The following is a 23,137-nucleotide window of genomic DNA, read 5'->3' on the forward strand; positions in this document are numbered from 1 at the left end:
GCATGGTATATATCCTATAGATGTTACTCTTTTAATTGGTAATCAGAATGACAATTCCATTTAATGTAATTTAGTAAAGCTATGTTCAGAAAAACAGTTCGATTTGGCTAATATGTTCAGGTTTCCAAAAGTAATTGCTTTATTGTCTATTGGTCATAACATAAAAACATTTGTTTGTTTGAAACAGTGTATTTGATTACTTTTTAATGCATGATAATTCATGTCATTTTGCTTGCCAATGTGTTTTGTATAATCACCAGCTCCATATCCAGTTGATTTGGAATAAACAAACAAAATATTAAACAATGTAAATGTTTGTCAAAAAAGGAGGTCTGTAGGGGTGGTGGAGGCCAACATTCTATTTTTCATTTAAAATTGAACCACTAAATGTGCACATTTTAAGATAACAAAAGTCATACTAGGTGACTTGGTTTGTATCGTACCGAACCAAAAAGTCAGGGAAAAATGCTTTCATGTCAGGGAAATGTAAGGGAATTTTGTCTGAAAGAATGTGTATGAACCATGAACAGAGCTGATTCTTAAATTAATAAGCTGGTATTTCACACATATGATCTTTATTCATTTTTGTGTCAAATTTTTTGAAAACATTGGTAAATTAGTCATTATTTACAAAAACAATATCCCACCTACCTCGATTTTGTATATATTGATGTGCAACACCAGCACCGGAAGTCGCACAACCCATTTTTAGCGTATTCCCAGTGGGAACTGGATTGCGCATTTACCACCCGTGTATAGGAGAGATCGTGTTTGTACACAAATCCGTTGTATATTCTTTTTTAGAACTGATAAGACCAAGATTGGGTGGGCATGAGTGACCATGTTTTTTGTTAACAGTGATGTTTTTTCTAACTCCTAAAGTTTCTTAAAACATAAATAATATCAATAATTTTTTGATCAATGGAAAGGATATAAAACAAGCAATTAATTGATAATTTTAATTATTATTTCGAAATAAAATGGGTTAATTATGAACGTTTACTAGTAACATAGTGTTTTTTTTATTAAAGTTTGGAGCATTGCTACGCCGCTATTAAAATCATATGTCATTTAAAATGGTAAGCTATTTTCAAAAGATATTTGAATAAGAAAATATGAAAATCTTAAGCATTTCAAAACTTTTTGAATTTTTAAAATCTATAAATGAACGAAAAAGTTATTAACAATTAAAAATTCCGATCCCATACACAAACAATGTAAAAATACTTTGTTTTGCCTACCACCAGATAAACAGGTGTTGATGCGTGACATCAGGGTGATCTCTCCTATTCCTAAGGTCCCGTAAGAATAGCCGCACGGGCTATTCATACGGCTCTCCCGTAAGAATAGTGAAATAGCCCACAGGCGGCTATTTATATTCCTACGGCTCTAAAGACAGTTTTGTAAGTCCATCTTGTATTGCATTGTACTGAATTAATTCAACTGGTATATTTTCGAACAAATTAAAAAATGTTATACTTATTCAGTGGCAAAAGGAAGATCAACCATAAAAATACTTGGCATGTACGCAAGCATGCCATGCATGTACTAGGGTGTGGATAATATCACTTGAAGAATAATAATAATAAGAACTTGTAATTATTGATTAGAAAAGAAGTGGCACTTAGTTCTTACTGATTGCTATGTCATACTTAAACAGAATGAAATGAACTTATGAATGTAAACTTTCGTCTTTTCAGGTGTAAAGGACATGTCAGCTGTCTAGGTCGTTGGGGAATTGCCACTGGTATGTGGTAATGAGGTCCGCATAGTTGTGGATGAGACCCAGTCACTAGACAAGGCCTTTTCTGCTGACCAGTGTCAAATGGGGTTCCCTTGGTGCCAGCCAATAGGACATACTTTGGGGATGGGAAGATCTTCAGTTTCCAGAGTTGGACCAGTGGAAGTTCTGCTACCAGATATAGTTCTTTCCAAGGTGGGTCTTGCTTTCCTGCAGATTGAGCCTGTTCTTCCAGAACTTCTTGACTAGGTTGTATTCCTGTTAGTGTTTCAGCCAGATCTCTCATAGAAAATGCTGACCTAACTGTTAGTTATTTGGTGTACTAAGCAAGAGTTAGTAAGATTTCTTTAAAAAAAGTTCTAAAAGCACTGCCTTAAATCATTTGTCCTAGACCTTTGATTCAGGATCTAGGAACACCGGAACTGTCTGCTGTTCAAAAACAGTACTCGACGCATTAAAACACTTTAGCTTGACTGTTCGAAGAATAAATAGAGCTGTCCTATTCACTACGGCGTCGGCGTCATAACTTGGTTAAGTTTTTCGTACCAGTCCGCTTTTTGACAAAGACTTTGAGATAAAACTTTTAAACTTTCAACACTTGTTTACCATCACCATGTCCAGTTGTAGGCAAGATTACCTAACTCTATCAATGATTTTGGATGAATTATGGCCCATTTTAACTTAGAAATCTTGGTCAAGTTTTTCGTACCAATTCACATTTTGTGTAAAATGTTTGACATATGGCTTTGAAACTTTATCCCTTGTTTATTATAACAGTCCAGAGCTCCAGATAAGATGCGTATTTGCGTAAATACGTTTTGAAATTTACAAAAAACGTATTTAAAATCAAACCTACGCGTACTCAGATACGCATTGAAAAAACGGCATACTTATTTTACTCTATGAAAGTGCGTAATCCAATTTTATCGTAAATCAAGCACATCCTTTTTGTAAACGAGTACAACAAACAAAAATAGCGTCTCATAAAGCAAACGCAAACAATATTGTAAAATAATGCCATTTTCTTCTTCAAGTATATTAAAGTGTGAGACAATGCCTATCGCTAAGCACGTGATCTATGATATATTATGGGTAACTGTTGAAAAAGCTGAAGCACCATACATGTGGGTGTTTCTGAAAAAAACAAACATTGACAGTCAAAGTATCACCGGCTGTTGATACATCACAGTGGTCAGTAACTGAAATTAAGATGTAGTGTAAGATGTAATGTATGCAGTAAACAAAATGTTAAAACTATTTGAATGAAGGCTCAAAAAATATTCAGGAAAACAGCATCGGTCGACAAAGGCACTTCAGCTGAGCACATGAATACCAGAAAATTATACAAATAAACAGTTATTATTATTACCCTTTTAAATGATTTCGAATTCTGAAAAAACATTTAGAATTCTAAAATACCCTTTTAAAAAAATATCTAGGAGTAAAATACCCTTTGAAAAAAAAACTAGGGGGTAGAATACCCTTTAACCTAAAATCTTATCTGGAACTCTGACAGTCTCTATCTGTAGATAAGAGTACATAACTCAACTATTTTGACTGAATTATGGCCCTATTTGGACTTGGAAATAAATAAGACAAGTTGGAAAGAAAATATGAAAAAAAAAGACAACATTAGGACTGCATTTAAAGTATATGCAGCTACTGCTACATACGACCCAGACATAATTCATATTTTTATTAATTATCTAAGAGAAACTAAGAATGTTAAAAACTTTAAAAATGTCAAGAAAACTTTATTTTATCATTTTCCCAAAATTAAACAGGTTAGCCCATAAAACTGAATATAAGGGGTATATTGTATATAGAATTGCAGTGAAAAGGTTATCTTAAAAGCTCCTAGAATGCAGAAAATGAGGCGCTAAATTTCAAAATTTTCCAGATGGTTGGTGGGGGGACGGAGGTCGGACCCCCTCTGAGAAAGTTGGCTGGATCCGCGCATGTTATGTATATCATAATACCTATACTTCGGGTTGTAGAAGGTGTTTTTATTAGTTGTACCCCCCCCCACCCCAACAACAAAGTTGTTAGGGGGGGTATACTGGTTTCAGGTTGTCTGTCTGTCTTTCCATAGACACAATCTTGTGCGCACCATCTCTGCTCATCCCCTTGACACAATTTAATGAAACTTCACACAAGTGATCAGTAACAACAGTAGTTGTGCATGGGGCATGTTAGGTTCTTTCAGAAAAAAAATTTGCAGAGTTATGGAACTTTGTTTTTTGTTACTATACTGTATACATAGATGCAATCTTGTGTGCACCATCTCTCCTCATCCACTTGACACAATTTAATGAAACTTCACACAAGTGATCAGTAACAACAGTGTTTGTGCATTGTGGATGTATTAAATTATTTTTTGTGACATTTTGGTAGGAAAAATGTGAGAGCAGGTTGTATTTGGTGAAGTGATTCTCAGTTGTAGTATGAGTAGTACTTCCAGGTCACAGCAGTGTGATTTTGATGTCGGTTTACAGTAAGCAAATGTGACCAGAGAAATCTCTCTTAGAAGATATGTGACCCCTACTTTTCTCTTCATTGTACCCCTCCCCCGACAACAAAGTTGTAAGGGGGGGTGGGGGGGGGTATACTGGTTTCAGGTTGTCTGTCTGTCTGTTTGTCTGTAGACACAATCTTGTGCGCACCATCTCTCCTCATCCCCTTTACACAATTTAATGAAACTTCACACAAGTGATCAGTAACAACAGTAGTTGTGCATGGGACATGTTAGGTTCTTTCAGAAATTTTTTTTGCAGAGTTATGGGACTTTGTTTTTTGTTACTATACTATATACATAGACACAATCTTGTGCGCACCATCTCTCCTCATCCCCTTGACACAATTTAATGAAACTTTACACAAGTGATCAGTAACAACAGTAGTTGTGCATGGGACATGTTGGTTCTTTCAGCGACAAAAATTGCAGAGTTATGGGACTTTGTTTCTTGTTAAAATACTATGTACATACAGTCTGCATATGCAATCTTGTGCGTGCCTAAATCTACCGAACCCTTGCACACAATTTAATGAAACTTGACACAAGTGATCAGTACCAACCCTAGTTGTGCATGGTGCATGTTACGTTCTTTTAGATAAATTATCTGCATAGTTATGGGACTTTGTTTTTAGTTACTATACACTGCTACGAATTTGCCCGAAATATCGCTCTTTTTGAGCCAGGTAACCTCAAAGGCATGCATCATTAATAGATAATTATAATTACACGCATCTTGCTCTGTGGCAGAGAAAAACCAGCATGATATTAAGCATGATTAGATAATGATCTTTAGATTGCTTATGATAAGGAGAAACACATTTCTCTTATATGAGTTTGCAATAGAATATTATTTGTTTTATATACATAAGTAAAAATAGATAAACATTTTTCTTTTCAAAAACAGTTTTATTTTCCATTTTAGTATGATAATAAAATATTATTAACAAGAGTAATAAATAGAAACAAAGTTTTATTTGAGTACAATAGAAATGATTTATAAAGATATTTTACTATAAAACAATTGGTTGATGCATATATAAAAAAGACTTATTCTTAAGCATGAAATGCATAAATAGTTAATATATGGTGACATATTTCTTTTATAAATGAAAATGATAAGAATTTCTGATAAAAACTTATTTCAATTGCTAAAAGTAAGCTATGTGAACTGTGTATGACATAGATAAATGCATATAAAATATTACAAATTCTAAACACCTGGACCTTTCATAAATATTTAAAATGCCAAATCAAGGAAAAAAAGATGACTGTGCCGGGAATCGAAGCCAGACCGCCGTGGCAACAGAAAAGTTTTCTGCTGTCGCTACCAATAGTGCTATGGAGGATTTAGTGTTCAACCCTTATGATGCTGTATGCGATTGATTGGTTCTGCCTTTGCGACCAGTGTAGATTATGCATGATTAGCTTGCACATCTGAGCAGTCTGATCAAGATCTGCACTGTTCGCCATTCAGTTCAGTAACTTTTTTTTAAGCACTCCTTCTAACAGGTAATGGTAATGTCATAATTGAATGATGGGCAAGTTCATTGTAGAAATTTAGCAGGGTAAGGGTAATGTGCGTTGAATATAGATATTTATAATCGAGGGATTCTACCTTAAGTAAAGCGTTACAAACGATTTTAGACTTTTCATTGTAAAGTTTAGTGAAAACAAATAATTCTCATGTGTTTCCTTAACATATAGTCTGTCAGTTATAAAGTTCTTAAGAAATATAGCATTAATTTTCAGATATCTAAAAACTCTATTATTAGTTGGCAAAAGATCTGGAGGACAACGCCTGGCACTCCTGAATATTCCGCATTTTTAGCTCACCTGTCACAAAGTGACAAGGTGAGCTTTTGTGATCGCGCGGCGTCCGTCCGTCCGTGCGTCCGTAAACTTTTGCTTGTGACCACTCTAGAGGTCACATTTTTCATGGGATCTTTATGAAAGTTGGTCAGAATGTTCATCCTGATGATATCTAGGTCAAGTTCGAAACTGGGTCACGTGCCATCAAAAACTAGGTCAGTAGGTCTAAAAATAGAAAAACCTTGTGACCTCTCTAGAGGCCATATATTTCACAAGATCTTCATGAAAATTGGTCAGAATGTTCACCTTGATGATATCTAGGTCAAGTTCGAAACTGGGTCACGTGGTGTCAAAAACTAGGTCAGTAGGTCTAAAAATAGAAAAACCTTGTGACCTCTCTAGAGGCCATATTTTTCATGAAATCTTCATGAATATTGGTCAGAATGTTTATCTTGATGATATCTAGGTCAGGTTCGAAACTGGGTCACGTAGGGTCAAAAACTAGGTCATTAGGTCTAAAAATAGAAAAACCTTGTGACCTCTCTAGAGGCCATATTTCTCAATGCATCTTCATGAAAATTGGTCAGAATGTTCATCTTGATGATATCTAGGTCAAGTTCGAAACTGGGTCACGTGGGGTTAAAAACTAGGTCAGTAGATCTAAAAATAGGAAAACCTTGTGACCTCTCTAGAGGCCATATTTTTCATGAGATCTTCATGAATATTGGTCAGAATGTTCACCTTGATGATATCTAGGTCAAGTTCGAAACTGGGTCATGTGGGGTCAAAAACTAGGTCAGTAGATCTAAAAATAGAAAACCCTTGTGACCTCTCTAATGGCCATATTTTTCAATGGATCTTCATGAAAATTGGTCAGAATGTTCACCTTGATGATATCTAGGTCAAGTTTGAAACTGGGTCATGTGCGGTCAAAAACTAGGTCAGTAGGTCTAAAAATAGGGAAACCTTGTGACCTCTCTAGAGGCGATATTTTTCAATGGATCTTCATGAAAATTGGTCAGAATGTTTACCTTGAAGATATCTAGGTCAAGTTCGAAACTGGGTCACTTGGGGTCAAAAACTAGGCCAGTAGATCTAAAAATAGAAAACCCTTGTGACCTCTCTAGAGGCCATATTTTCCATGAGATCTTCATGAATATTGGTCAGAATGTTCATCTTGATGATATCTAAGTCAGATTCGAAACTGGGTCACGTGGGGTCAAAAACTAGGTCAAAAGGTCTAAAAATAGAAAAAACCTTGTGACCTCTCTAGAGGCCATATTTCTCAATGGATCTTCATGAAAATTGGTGAGAATGTTCAGCTTGATGATATCTAGGTCAGGTTCGTAACTGGGTCATGTGCGGTCAAAAACTAGGTCAGTAGGTCGAAAAATAGAAAAACCTTGTGACCTCTCTAGAGGCCATATTTTTCACGAGATCTTCATGAAAACTGGTGAGAATGTTCACCTTGATGATATCTAGGTCAAGTTTAAAAGTGGGTGACGTGCCTTCAAAAACTAGGTCATTAGGTCAAATAATAGAAAAACCTTGTGACCTCTCTAGAGGCCATATTTTTCAATGGATCTTCATGAAAATTGGTCAGAATTTTTTATCTTGATGATATCTAGGTCACATGTGCTCAAAAACTAGGTCACTATGTCAAATAATAGAAATAACGATGTCATACTCAGTTGAACACTGGGTCATGTGGAGATAGGTGAGCGATTCAGGACCATCATGGTCCTCTTGTTAAGTAAATTAATTTAATTGAGAAAGAGACCTGGGGTTTGAGCGTGACACTCATTTGCAGTAAGCATGGTAATGTTGTTTAAACAAATACTGAAAATTGTCAGTGTTCTCAATACCAGTTATTATGTCTCCCCAAGGAGACATATTGTTTTTGCCCTGTCCGTCCGTCCGTCTGTCCGTCCGTCCTTCTGTCCGTCCGTCCGTCCGTACTTCACACTTCATTTCCGAGCAATAACTGGAGAACCATTTGACCTGGAACCTTCAAACTTCATAGGGTTGTAGGGCTGCTGGAGTAGACGACCCCTATTGTTTTTGGGGTCACTCCGTCAAAGGTCAAGGTCACAGGGGCCTGAACATTGAAAACCATTTCCGATCAATAACTAGAGAACCACTTGACCCAGAATGTTGAAACTTCATAGGATGATTGGTCATGAAGAGTAGATGACCCCTATTGATTTTGGGGTCACTCCGTCAAAGGTCAAGGTCACAGGGGCCTGAACATTGAAAACCATTTCCGATCAATAACTAGAGAACCACTTGACCCAGAATGTTGAAACTTCATAGGATGATTGGTCATGAAGAATAGATGACCCCTATTGATTTTGGGTCACTCCGTCAAAGGTCAAGGTCACAGGGGCCTGAACATTGAAAACCATTTCCGATCAATAACTAGAGAACCACTTGACCCAGAATGTTGAAACTTCATAGGATGATTGGTCATAAAGAGTAATTGACCCCTATTGATTTTGGGGTCTCTCCATCAAAGGTCAAGGTCACAGGGGCCTGAACATGGAAAACCATTTCCGATCAATAACTAGAGAACCACTTGACCCAGAATGTTGAAACTTCATAGGATGATTGTACATGCAAAGTAGATGACCCCTATCGATTTTGGGGTCACTCCATTAAAGGTGAAGGTCACAGGGACCTGAACATTGAAAACCATTTCCGGTCAATAACTTGAGAACCACTTGACCCAGAATGTTGAAACTTAATAGGATGATTGGTCATGCAGAGTAGATGACCCCTAATGATTATGGGGTCACTCTGTGAAAGGTCAAGGTCACAGGGGCCTGAACATTGAAAACCATTTCCGGTCAGTAACTTGAGAACCACTTGACCCAGAATGATGAAACTTCAAAGGATGATTGGTCATGCAGAGTAGATGACCCCTAACGATTTTAGGGTCACTCTGTTAAAGGTCAAGGCCACAGGGGCCTGAACATGGAAAACCATTTCCAATCAATAACTTGAGAACCTCTATACCCAGAATGTTGAAACTTCATAGGATGATTGTTCATGCAGAGTAAATGACCCCTATTGTTTTTGGGGCCACTCCGTTAAAGGTCAAGGTCACAGGGGCCTGAACATTGATAACCAGTTCTGATCAATAACTTGAGAACCACTTGACCCAGAATGTTGAAACTTCATAGGATGATTGAACATGCAGAGTAGATGACCCCTATTGATTTTGGGGTCAGTCTGTTAAAGGTCAAGGTCACAGTGGCCTGTTCATGTAAAATCATTTTTTGGAAATAACTTGAGAACCACTTGACCTACAATGTTGAACCTTAATAGGATGATTGGACATGCAGATTAGATGACCCCTATTTATTTTGAGGTCACTTGATCAAAGGTCAAGGTCACAGGAGCCTGAACAGTGACTGGAGAACCACTAGGCCAAGAGTGTTGAAATTTAGCGGGATGACTGGACATGCCAAGTAGATGATCCCTATTGCAGCCAACCATCAGTGTCTCTTTGATTTTTGCTCCTGACCCCTATTGACTTCTTGCCGATAGGACTTTGCATTGGGGGAGACATGCGCTTTTTTACAAAAGCATTTTCTAGTTATTCATTCTGACTAAATAAAAAATTAAGAGATGTTAACATTTTCCAGTAGTCCTTAATTTTTACTAAATAATGAAAATCCAATACCAGCGTCCTTTAATTTTGAATATTGTTTACTGCTATGACATTAGATCAAAATACACAAGTTTATTTAATTATCTATATCTCTCTAGATAATCAAATTAAAATGATAATTATATGGGATGAAAAATTAAGATGACTATGATAAAAATATATCTTGTCACTTTGCAATAATTTTAAAATAATCTTTCAATCTTAAAATTATTTATATATAAAAAAGTTTTGACCGTGTTTTTATGCCCCCGAAGGGAGGCAGTTTTTGAACCGTCTGTCAGTCTGTCCGCAATTTTCGTGTCCGGTCCATATCTTTGTCATCCATGGATGGATTTTCAAGTAACTTGGCATGAATGTGTACCACAGTAAGACAACGTGTTGCGGGCAAGACCCAGGTCCGTAGCTCAAAGGTCAAGGTCACACTTAGACGTTAAAGGTCATCTTTCATGATAGTGCATTCGTGTCTGGTCCATATCTTTGTCATCCATGGATGGATTTTCAAATAACTTGGCATGCATGTGTACCACAGTAAGAACACGTGTCACGCGCAAGACCCAAGTCCGTAGCTCAAAGGTCAAGGTCACACTTAGACGTTAAAGGTCATATTTCATGATAGTGCATCGATGGGTGTGTCCGGTCCATATCTTTGTCATTCATGCATGGATTTTAAAATTATTGAGCATGAACGTGTACCACAGTAAGACGACGTGTCGCGCGCAAGACCCAGGTCTGTAGGTCAAAGGTCCTCAGCTTTAGTGATAGCTCTAGTTTTATATCAGTTTTATCATTACACTGATTCTGGTATGCCAGGTATGTGGCCTATGGGAATGATAAGGTCTGCATATTGGTGGTAATGGCCAATACACAAGACTGGACCATTGATAGACTTGCTTCTGTTTATCAAATTAAATAAACTACCGTATAGCTACTGTGCAGTACATAAATTACAGGTGATATTTCTCACCTTCATAGCAGATCAGTTCTCACCTTTATAACGAGTTTAGAAAGCTTGATTGAATTAAGGCTAAATAAACAAAGTGGTAAGAAACAACAGTGTTTTTATCGTATTTTTAATCAAGTTTTTAAACAATTACATTTCGTCATTGCTGTTTTTGTTTTGTTTTTTTTTTAGTCAAAAATATAAAAAAATGCATTCAGGCACAGAAATAATGAATTGTGTATTTTGAACAATGAGATATCTTTATTGCTGGATTTTATTATACATAAAAGAAACATTATTTAGACAACACAAGGGGAATTATGCATTTTTATGCCCCCGAAGGGAGGCATATAGTTTTTGAACCGTCTGTCAGTCTGTCCGCAATTTTCGTGTCCGGTCCATATCTTTGTCATCCATGGATGGATTTTCAAGTAACTTGGCATGAAGTGTACCACAGTAAGACGACGTGTCGCGCGCAAGACCCAGGTCCGTAGCTCAAAGGTCAAGGTCACACTTAGACGTTAAAGGTCATTTTTCATGATACTGCATTCGTGTCCGGTCCATATCTTTGTCATCGATGGATGGATTTTCAAATAACTTGGCATGAATGTGTACCACAGTAAGACGACGTGTCGCACGCAAGACCCAGGTCCTTTGCTTAAAGGTCAAGGTCACAGTTAGACGTTAAAGGTCATTTTTCATGGTAGTGCATTCGTGTCCGGTCCATATCTTTGTCATCCATGGATGGATTTTCAAATAACTTGGCATGAATGTGAACCACAGTAAGACGACGTGTCGCACGCAAGACCCAGGTCCGTTGCTTAAAGGTCAAGGTCACACTTAGACGTTAAAGGTCATTTTTCATGATAGTGCATTCGTGTCCGGTCCATATCTTTGTCATCCATGGATGGATTGTCACTTATATAGGAGATTTTCTTTGCCTTTAAAATGAGGTAAGGATTTGTTCTCTGAAATGGGTCTAGCTATGTTTGGAAGCTCTTTACAAAATGTCAGTTTTATATAGAATATAGTTATAGGGAAAACTATTTAACTGGTTGTGACTAATATGAGCGGGCACCGGTGGGTTTTCCTGCTTTATTTATCCCATCCAATGCATACTTTTTCTGTACAGGACATTTCCCTATCTTTGCTTTGTATTGAAAGAAAATTTAAAGTTAATACTGGCCAGATAAGATTACATAGCGAAAGTAATAGGAAGGTCATTTTTCTACAGCAACGCATTAAACATCCGTTCACGAAGACATTGGCTGGATAAATTTACTTGTAAATTGATAGATTCCACCAATGGAGACGGATATAAAAATGTTACTTTCGGTTTCAGTGACACAACCGCTATCATTCGGATACGTCTGTGACTACGCTAAAGGAACTGGCTAATCGTACGGTCCCGTATGAATAGTAAAATAAACCGCAGGTGATTATTCGTGCGGCAGTTTTGTATTACATTGTACTGAAATCATTCAGCTGATATATGTTTTCAACCGATTTCTTTACTTTTCTTAATTTTCACTCGCACATAAACAGGAATATAGAAAAAGGCTAATTTTATGTCTGCATACAATATTGTTGTCATCGTATGACACATATATGCAATAAGTGTGAATAATAAAAATGTCATCTATAGAAGTTCACATCATCGTTTGAATATCATGTAATATGCTTACTTTTTCTGTCATGTTCCGGTTGATAAGACTGGAACTAATTATTGAAAATAAGTCCTCTCTCTCTCTCTCCCTCCCCTCCCCCCACAGAAAACTAGGAAAGTAAAAGAAACAGCTTACAACACAATGTCCGCGTACAGCTTAAACACTGCTCCTCTATAAAAATGAGACTAACATTTACATGTCTTCACTTGGTATCAGCAGTGTTCCACAAGATTGGAGGACGGCTATCGTTGTCCCTGTATACGTAAAGGGCCCACGAAGCAAAGCCAGCAATCACAAACCTATTCTTTTACTTGCAATTGCTTCCAACTGATGAGGCATGTTTTAGTATCAAATATTATTAATCATCTAGATAATAAAATTTGCTTAATTCCTTCCAACATGGCTTCCGCTCAAAGCACAGTTGTGAATCTCAATTATTAAACTTAAGTCAAGAATTTTTGATTACCTTGAAGCTAGTAAATAGACAGACCTAATAATAATGGACTTTATCAAATCGTTTGACAAAGTCGATCACAATCGTCTGGTCTACAAGCTATTTCAATTAGGTATATATAGAAAAACATCCCTGTGGATTAAATATTTCCTTTAAATACAATACGAACACAAAAGGTCGACCTTCAATCAGATATGCCACATTTGGTATCAAGGGTACCACAAGAGTATGTCCTTAAGCCTAAATTAAAATTTCTTTTGTTTGGCGCTTACGCCCGACCCACAAGAATTGCGCCGGTCCAAAAAAATTTTTGACCAAAAAAGTATGATCATTTTTTAGCTCACCTGTCACATAGTGACAAGGTGAGCTTTTGTGATCACCCTTTGTCCGTCGTCAGTCCGTGTGTCCGTCAACAATTTTTTGTCTGCACGATCGTGGTTTCATTTATGGTTTTGATGTGAAATGTGAAAGTAGGTCACTAGGTCAATGTAAAGGTCAAAGTTTGTTTTGGTACACAAAACTATGCATGTGGTCCAAATTTGAAGGCTGTAGCTTGAGAAATGTAAAAGTAGGTCACTAGGTCAAAATCAAGGTCAAATTTTATTTCGGAATACAAAACTATGCATGTGGTCCAAATTTGAAGCCTGTACCTTAAAAATGTGAAAGTAGGTCACTAGGTCAATGTAAAGGTCAAAGGTCATTTCAGTACACATAACTATGCAAGTGGTCCAAATTTGAAGGCTGTAGCTTGAGAAATGTAAAAGTAGGTCACTAGATCAAAATCAAGGTCAAATTTTATTTCAGAATACAAAACTATGCATGTGGTCCAAATTTGAAGCCTGTACCTTCAAAAATGTGAAAGTAGGTCACTAGGTCAATGTCATAGTTGTTACTTTCTAATTTTAGGTGTATTTTAAGGTAACTCTACCTGGTAAGGAGTTTTTTTGTGGACTTAGAAAAACAAAAGAATTACAATGATTACTAAACAACCATAAAATTAAAAATACATCTGCAAAAACAGGTGCTAGAGTAAAGAAATTTGCTGTGACGGGCGTATATTGTGACATTCTGGCACTCTTGTTTCTTTTTTTTCTCTCTCTCTCTCTTTAAAGATTAACGTCCCTTAGTTACTATAAATAACTTACATTGTAACTTTTTTATAATTGACCATAGGGAAAAACCATCCCACTTTTCTGTGGTACAACATTGATGTTACTTTCAAATTTTTGGTGTATTTTAAGGTATCTCTACCTGGTAAGGATTTTTTTTTGGACTTGGAAAAATAAAAGAATTACAATAATTTCTAAAAAAAAAACCAACATTGTAAACAACTACAAAATTAAAATTCCATTTGCAAATACAGGTGCTAGTGTAAAGAAATTTGCTGTGACGGACGTATATTGTGACATTCTGGCACTCTTGTTATAGGTTTGTTTGTAGATGGTTTGTTTCTGTTCAGAGGTGGGACATTTGGATGATTTCTTTTCAGACAAAGGAAGCTGTGAATCAGCTGCTGTGAATTCAGCAAACAAATAGATTAGTTTGTGTTTTAAGTATGATATAATTAGACATGTTTGTAAATTTTACAATGTTTTTGTGTTACTGCTTTTTAGGTTGCATGTTGACTGCAACAGACTACTAACACAGGTGTTGGATGCCACAGCTGACACTGCTCTAAAGGTAATAAGACACATTTTTACATACCATTAAAATTGTTTAAGCTAAATCTCTTAAGCTACTGAGTGTTAAAATTCTGTTTCTGAATGAAAATTGAGTTGTCTTTTGCAACCGGAATTACAGAGATAATGTTTTTATTGCAATATTTTTATGTTTGTTTTGTATAGATTTTTTTCTATTTTCAGAGGGATCTGCAATTGGGAGAGCTGATAGTTTGTTTTCTGTTTTGTACATATTTTAATGTTAGACATGTTTTAAAATCTGAATAAATACCTTTTTTTTTAAATACGTTATGATTTAATTGCGTGCGTAGGAGGCATTGTGGGAACGAGGGCGGGACGCGCGGTTTTTTTTTCCATTGCTGTGGTGGAGTTTTGGAAGGTGTTTATTTTTGTAGGTTATTTGTTCGGAGGCAGTGGGTTTTTGTTTGGAGATGGTTTGCTTCTGTTCCTTTTAGGTTGCATGTTGACTGCAACAGACTACTAACACAGGTGTTGGATGCCACAGCTGACACTACTCTAAAGGTAATACACATTTTTTTATATACCATTTATCCTCTGAAAATTTAATAAAAACTGGTATTAATAAATATAAAACATTGCAGTTTTAACTTTTAACAGTATAATTTATGTACATCTTAATACTAATAATTCCGGTTGTAGAAGGTGTTTTTTATTGGGTTTTTTCAATATTTCTCTTTCTTGCTGTTCCCCCAAAATGTGAAACATAGGATAAGTATTAGCTCACCTGTCACATCGTCACCTCAACGCAACGGTCATATCTTATTATAAATTTATAATAAGATACAACTTTGTTGCGTTGAGGTGACGACATAATGACAAGATGAGCTTTTGTGTTCACCCTTCGTCCGTCGTCCTTTGGATAGGGAACTCTGCAATTGCAGAGCCATTCTTAGGTGCCCTTTTCTCTTTCAGCTAGATAGGGAACTAAATTGTGTAGATAGGGAATCTCCTATGGAAAGGCATTTGTAGCCTGTAACTCTGCAGCCGGATAATGCCTCTCATATTGAAAGGCATTTGAAGCCTCAAGTATACAGCCGGATAATGCCACTCCTATGGAAAGCATTCGAAGTTTGTAAGTGTGCAGCTGGATTATGTCTCTCCTATGGAAAACCGTTCGAAGTCTGCTAAAAAATAATATAACTGGTCTTTAGAATCAAATGGTTGGTATCACGAACAGTAAGTAATTGCAAGTTGTGAAAGAGGATCAGGAGATTACATCGACCAGGCTAACATTTTGAGGGACAGTGAAAATTGTTTAAGCTAAATCTCTTAAGCTACTGAGTGTTAAATTCTTTTTCTGAATGAAAATTGAGTTGTCTTTTGCAACCGGAATTACAGAGATAATGTTTTTATTGCAATATTTTTATGTTTGTGTTGTATAGATTTTTTTTCTATTTTCAGAGGGATCTGCAATTGGGAGAGCTGATAGTTTGTTTTCTGTTTTGTACATATTTTAATGTTATGACATGTTTTAAAATCTGAATAAATACAATTTTTAGCTCGACTATTCGAAGAATAGTCTAGCTATTCTACTCACCCTGGCGTCGGCGTCGGCGTCACACCTTGGTTAAGTTTTTGCATGCAAGTACATACAGCTATCATTTAAAGGCATATAGCTTTGAAATTTATTTATTCTTTTTCTAGGTCAATTACCAACCTCACTGGGTCAAGTTCCATAACTCTAACATGTATTTTGAGCAAATTATGCCCCCTTTTGGACTTAGAAAATTCTGGTTAAAGTTTTACATGCAAGTTACTATCTCCAAAACTAATGCAGATATTGAATTGAAACTTCACATGTGTCTTCGGGGTTATAAAACTAGTTGATAGCACCAAGTCCCATAACTCTGACCTTGTTTTTGGCCAAATTATGCCCCCTTTTGGACTTAGAAAATTTTGGTTAAAGTTTTGCGTGCAAGTACATACAGCTATTACCAAAAGGCATATAGATTTGAAACTTATTTTTTCTTTTTCTAGATCAATTACCTTCATCACTAGGTCAAGTCCAATAACTCTAACATGTATTTTGGCCAAATTATGCCCCCTTTTGGACTTAGAAAATTCTGGTTAAAGTTTTGCATGCAAGTACATACAGCTATTACTAAAAGGCATATGGATTTAAAACTTATTTTTTCTTTTTCTAGATCAATTACTTACCTCACTGGGTCAAGTCCCATAACTCTGACATGTATTTTGGGCAAATTATGCCCCCTTTTGGACTTAGAAAATTCTGGTTAAAGTTTTACATGCAAGTTACTATCTCCAAAACTAACGTAGATATTGAATTGAAACTTCACATGTGTCTTCGGGGTTATAAAACTAGTTCATAGCAGCAAGTCCCATAACTCTGACCTTCATTTTGGCCAAATTATGCCCCCTTTTGGACTTAGAAAATTTTGGTTAAAGTTTTGCGTGCAAGTACATACAGCTATTACCAAAAGGCATATAGATTTGAAACTTATTTTTTCTTTTTCTAGATCAATTACCTACATCACTAGGTCAAGTCCAATAACTCTGACATGTATTTTGGCCAAATTATGCCCCCTTTTGGACTTAGAAAATTCTGGTTAAAGTTTTGCATGCAAGTACATACAGCTATTACTAAAAGGCATATGGATTTAAAACTTATTTTTTCTTTTTCTAGATCAATTACCTACCTCACTGGGTCAAGTCCCATAACTCTGACATGTATTTTGGGCAAATTATGCCCCCTTTTGGACTTAGAAAATTCTGGTTAAAGTTTTACATGCAAGTTACTGTCTCCAAAACTAATGCAGATATTAAATTGAAATTTCACATGTGTCTTCGGGGTTATAAAACTAGTTGACAGAATCAGGTCCCATAACTCTGACATGTATTTTGGGCAAATTATGCCCCCTTTTGGACTTAGAAAATTTTGGTTAAAGTTTTACATTCAAGTTACTATCTCCAAAACTAATGCAGATATGGAATTGAAACTTAACATGTTTCTTCGGGGTTATAAAACTAGTTGATAGCATCAAGTCCCATAACTCTGATATGCATTTTGGTCAAATTATGTCCCCTTTCAAACTTAAAACTCTTTTGATATTTAACATTTTGGGTAATAATTTCCTGCTTCTGTGACAATATTTCGAATAGTCGAGCTTGGCTGTCTTACGGACAGCTCTTGTTATATACGTTATGATTTAATTGCGTGCGTAGGCGGCATTGTGGGAACGAGGGCGGGACGCGCGGTTTTTTTTTTCATTGCTGTGGTGGAGTTTTGGAAGGTGTTTATTTTGTAGGTTATTTGTTCGGAGGCAGTTGGTTTTTGTTTGGAGATGGTTTGCTTCTGTTCTTTTTAGGTTGCATGTTGACTGCAACAGACTATTAACACAGGTGTTGGATGCCACAGCTGACACTGCTCTAAAGGTAATGCACATTTTTTATATACCATTAAAATTGTTTAAGCTGAAATCTCTTAAGCTACTGAGTGTTAAATTCTTTTTCTGAATGAAAATTGAGTTGTCTTTTGCAACCGGAATTACAGAGATAATGTTTTTATTACAATATTTTTATGTTTGTGTTGTATAATGTTTTTTTTGTATTTTCAGAGTGATCTGCAGTTGGGAGAGCTGATTGTTTTCAGTTTTGTACATATTTTAATGTTACGACATGTTTTAAAATCTGAATAAAATCAATAAATACCATTTTTTTTATATACGTTATGATTTAATTGCGTGCGTAGGCGGCATTGTGTGAACGAGGGCGGGACGCGCGGTTTCTTTCCATTGCTGTGGTGGATTTTCGGAAGGTGTTTATTTTTGTAGGTTATTTGTTTGGAGATGGTTTAATTACTTTTGTTCAGAGGTGGGACATTTGGAAGATTTCTTTTCAGACAAAGGAAGCTGTGAATTCAGCAAACAGATTAGTTTGTGTTTTAAGTATGATATAATTAGACATGTTTGTAAATTTTACCATGTTTTTGTGTTACTGCTTTTTAGGTTGTATGTTGAATGCAACGGACTACTAACACAGGTGTTGGATGCCACAGCTGACTCTGCTCTAAAGGTAATAGACACATTTTTTACATAGGGAATTAGGGAAAAACCATCCCACTTTTCTGTGGTACAACATTGATGTTAATTTCAAATTTTTGGTGTATTTTAAGGTATCTCTACCTGGTAAGGATTTTTTTTTTGGACTTGGAAAAATAAAAGAATTACAATAATTTCTAAAAAAAAACCAACATTGTAAACAACTACAAAATTAAAATTCCATTTGCAAATACAGGTGCTAGTGTAAAGAAATTTGCTGTGACGGACGTATATTGTGACATTCTGGCACTCTTGTTATAGGTTTGTTTGTAGATGGTTTGTTTTTGTTCAGAGGTGGGACATTTGGATGATTTCTTTTCAGACAAAGGAAGCTGTGAATCAGCTGCTGTGAATTCAGCAAACAAATAGATTAGTTTGTGTTTTAAGTATGATATAATTAGACATGTTTGTAAATTATGTCTCCCCCAGGAGACATTGTTTTTGCCCTGTCCGTCCGTCCGTCCGTCCTTCCGTCCGTCCGTACGTCACACTTCATTTCCGAGCAATAACTGGAGAACCATTTGACCTAGAACCTTCAAACTTCATAGGGTTGTAGGGCTGCTGGAGTAGACGACCCTATTGTTTTTGGGGTCACTCCGTCAAAGGTCAAGGTCACAGGGGCCTGAACATTGAAAACCATTTCCGATCAATAACTAGAGAACCACTTGACCCAGAATGTTGAAACTTCATAGGATGATTGGTCATGAAGAGTAGATGACCCCTATTGATTTTGGGGTCACTCCGTCAAAGGTCAAGGTCACAGGGGCCTGAACATTGAAAACCATTTCCGATCAATAACTAGAGAACCACTTGACCCTGAATGTTGAAACTTCATAGGATGATTGGTCATGAAGAGTAGATGACCCCTATTGATTTTGGGGTCACTCCGTCAAAGGTCAAGGTCACAGGGGCCTGAACAATGAAAATCATTTCCGATCAATAACTAGAGAACCACTTGACCCAGAATGTTGAAACTTCATAGGATGATTGGTCATAAAGAGTAATTGACCCCTATTGATTTTGGGGTCACTCCATCAAAGGTCAAGGTCACAGAGGCCTGAACATTGAAAACCATTTCCGATCAATAACTAGAGAACCACTTGACCCAGAATGTTGAAACTTCATAGGATGATTGTACATGCAAAGTAGATGACCCCTATCTATTTTGGGGTCACTCCATTAAAGGTCAAGATCACAGGGGCCTGAACATTGAAAACCATTTCCGGTCAATAACTTGAGAACCACTTGACCCAGAATGTTGAAACTTAATATGATGATTGGTCATGCAGAGTAGATGACCCCTAACGATTTTGGGGTCACTCTGTGAAAGGTCAAGGTCACAGGGGCCGGAACATTGAAAACCATTTCCGGTCAGTAACTTGAGAACCACTTGACCCAGAATGATGAAACTTCATAGGATGATTGGTCATGCAGAGTAGATGACCCCTAATGATTTTAGGGTCACTCTGTTAAAGGTCAAGGCCACAGGGGCCTGAACATGGAAAACCATTTCCAATCAATAACTTGAGAACCTCTCGACCCAAAATGTTGAAACTTCATAGGATGATTGTTCATGCAGAGTAAATGACCCTATTGTTTTTGGGGCCACTCCGTTAAAGGTCAAGGTCACAGGGGCCTGAACATTGATAACCAGTTCTGATCAATAACTTGAGAACCACTTGACCCAGAATGTTGAAACTTCATAGGATGATTGAACTTGCAGAGTAGATGACCCCTATTGATTTTGTGGTCAGTCTGTTAATGGTCAAGGTCACAGTGGCCTGTTCATGTAAAATCATTTTTTGGAAATAACTTGAGAACCGCTTGACCTACAATGTTGAAACTTAATAGGATGATTGGACATGCAGAGTAGATGACCCCTATTTATTTTGAGGTCACTTGATCAAAGGTCAAGGTCACAGGAGCCTGAACAGTGACTTGAGAACCACTAGGCCAAGAGTGTTGAAATTTAGCGGGATGACTGGACATGCCAAGTAGATGATCCCTATTGCAGCCAACCATCAGTGTCGCTTTGATTTTTGCTCCTGACCCCTATTGACTTTTTGCCTATAGGACTTTGCATTGGGGGAGACATGCGCTTTTTTTACAAAAGCATTTTCTAGTTTTACCATGTTTTTGTGTTACTGCTTTTTAGGTTGTATGTTGAATGCAACGGACTACTAACACAGGTGTTGGATGCCACAGCTGACTCTGCTCTAAAGGTAATAGACACATTTTTTACATACCATTAAAATTGTTTAAGCTAAATCTCTTAAGCTACTGAGTGTTAAATTCTTTTTCTGAATGAAAATTGAGTTGTCTTTTGCAACCGGAATTACAGAGATAATTTTTTTATTGCAATATTTTTATGTTTGTGTTGTATAGATTAGATGTTTTTTTCTATTTTCAGAGGGATTTGCAATTGGGAGAGCTGATAGTTTGTTTTCTGTTTTTTTAAAATTTTAATGTTAGTTATGATTTAATTGCGTGCGTAGGCGGCATTGTGGGAACGAGGGCGGGACGCGCGGTTTTTTTCCATTGTGGTGGAGTTTTGAAAGGTGTTTATTTTTGTAGGTTATTTCTTCGGAGGCAGTTGGTTTTTGTTTGGAGATGGTTTGCTTCTGTTCTTTTTAGGTTGAATGTTGACTGCAACAGACTACTAACACAGGTGTTGGATGCCACAGCTGACACTGCTCTAAATGTAATACACATTTTTTATATACCATTTATCCTCTGACAATTTAATAAAAACTGGTATAATAATATATGAAACATTGCAGTTTTAACTTTTAACAGTATAATTTATGTACATCTTAATATCTATAATTCCGGTTGTAGAAGTTGTTTTTATTGGTTATTTCAATATTTCTCTTTCTTGCTGTTCCCCCAAAATGTGAAACCTAGGATAAGTATTAGCTCACCTGTCACATCGTCACCTCAACGCAACGGTCATATCTTATTATGAATTTATAATAAGATACAACTTTGTTGCGTTGAGGTGACGACATAATGGCAAGATGAGCTTTTGTGATCACCCTTCGTCCGACGTCCTTTGGATAGGGAACTCTGCAATTGCAGAGCCATTCTTAGGTGCCCTTTTCTCTTTCAGCTAGATAGGGAACTAAATTGTGTAGATAGGGAAGATCTCTCAAGTATAAGGTTATGTAATTATGCAGGCGGATAATGCCTCTCCTTTGGAAAGGCATTGGTAGCCTGCAACTGTGCAGCCGGATAATGCCACTCCTATGGAAAGCATTTGAAGTCTGTAAGTATGCAGCTGGATAATGCCTCTCCTACGGAAAACCATTCGAAGTCTGCTAAAAAATAATATAAGTGGTCTTTAGAATCAAATGGGCGGTATCAAGAACAGTAAGTAATTGCAAGTTGTGAAAGAGGATCAGGACATTACATCGGCCGGGCTCACATTTTGAGGGACAGTGAAAATTGTTTAAGCTAAATCTCTTAAGCTACTGAGTGTTAAATTCTTTTTCTGAATGAAAATTGAGTTGTCTTTTGCAACCGGAATTACAGAGATAATGTTTTTATTGCAATATTTTTATGTTTGTGTCGTATAGATTTTTTTTCTATTTTCAGAGTGATCTGCAGTTGGGAGAGCTGATAGTTTGTTTTCAGTTTTGTACATATTTTAATGTTATGACGTTTTAAAATCTGAATAAATACCATTTTTTATATGCGTTATGGTTTAATTGCGTGCGTAGGCGGCATTGTGGGAATGAGGGCGGGACGCGCGTTTTTTTTTCCATTGCAGTGGTGGATTTTTGGAAGGTATTTATTTTTGTAGGTTATTTGTTCGGAGGCAGTTTTTGTTTGGAGATGGTTTGCTTTTGTTCAGAGGTGGGACATTCGGATGATTTCTTTTCAGACAAAGGAAGCTGTGAATCAGCTGCTGTGAATTCAGCAAAACAGTAGATTAGTTTGTGTTTTTAAGTATGATATGATTAGACATGTTTTTAAATTTTACCATGTTTTTGTGTTACTGCTTTTTAGGTTGCATGTTGACTGCAACAGACTACTGACACAGGTTTTGGATGCCACAGCTGACACTGCACTAAAGGTAATAGACACCTTGTTTATATACCATTTATTCTGACATTTTTAAAAAAAATGGTATAATATATAAAACATTGCAGTTTTAACTTTTAACAGTATAATTTATGTACATCTTAATATCTATAATTCCGGTTGTAGAAGGTGTTTTTTTATTGGTTATTTCAATATTTCTCTTTCTTGCTGTTCCCCCAAAATGTGAAACATAGGATAAGTATTAGCTCACCTGTCACATCGTCACCTCAACGCAACGGTCATATCTTATTATAAATTTATAATAAGATACAACTTTGTTGCGTTGAGGTGACGACATAATGACAAGATGAGCTTTTGTGTTCACCCTTCGTCCGACGTCCTTTGGATAGGGAACTCTGCAATTGCAGAGCCATTCTTAGGTGCCCTTTTCTCTTTCAGCTAGATAGGGAACTAAATTATGTAGATAGGGAAGATCTCTCAAGTATAAGGTTATGTAAGTATGCAGGCTGATAATGCGTCTCCTTTGGAAAGGCATT

At 36.6% G+C, this 23,137-nt stretch overlaps 1 long non-coding RNA gene across 1 annotated transcript; it reads left to right on the forward strand.

Moving 5' to 3' along the window:
• The first annotated feature begins 1,710 nt into the window (after nt 1-1,710).
• LOC128548971 (uncharacterized) lies at nt 1,711-17,239 on the forward strand. Its single transcript, XR_008367397.1, has 2 exons — nt 1,711-1,936; nt 14,413-17,239. It is a non-coding gene; the product is annotated as an uncharacterized LOC128548971 (long non-coding RNA).
• The last annotated feature ends 5,898 nt before the right edge of the window (nt 17,240-23,137 follow it).

This window comes from Mercenaria mercenaria, chromosome 15, assembly GCF_021730395.1.
Source record: "Mercenaria mercenaria strain notata chromosome 15, MADL_Memer_1, whole genome shotgun sequence".
NCBI lineage: Eukaryota > Metazoa > Mollusca > Bivalvia > Venerida > Veneridae > Mercenaria > Mercenaria mercenaria.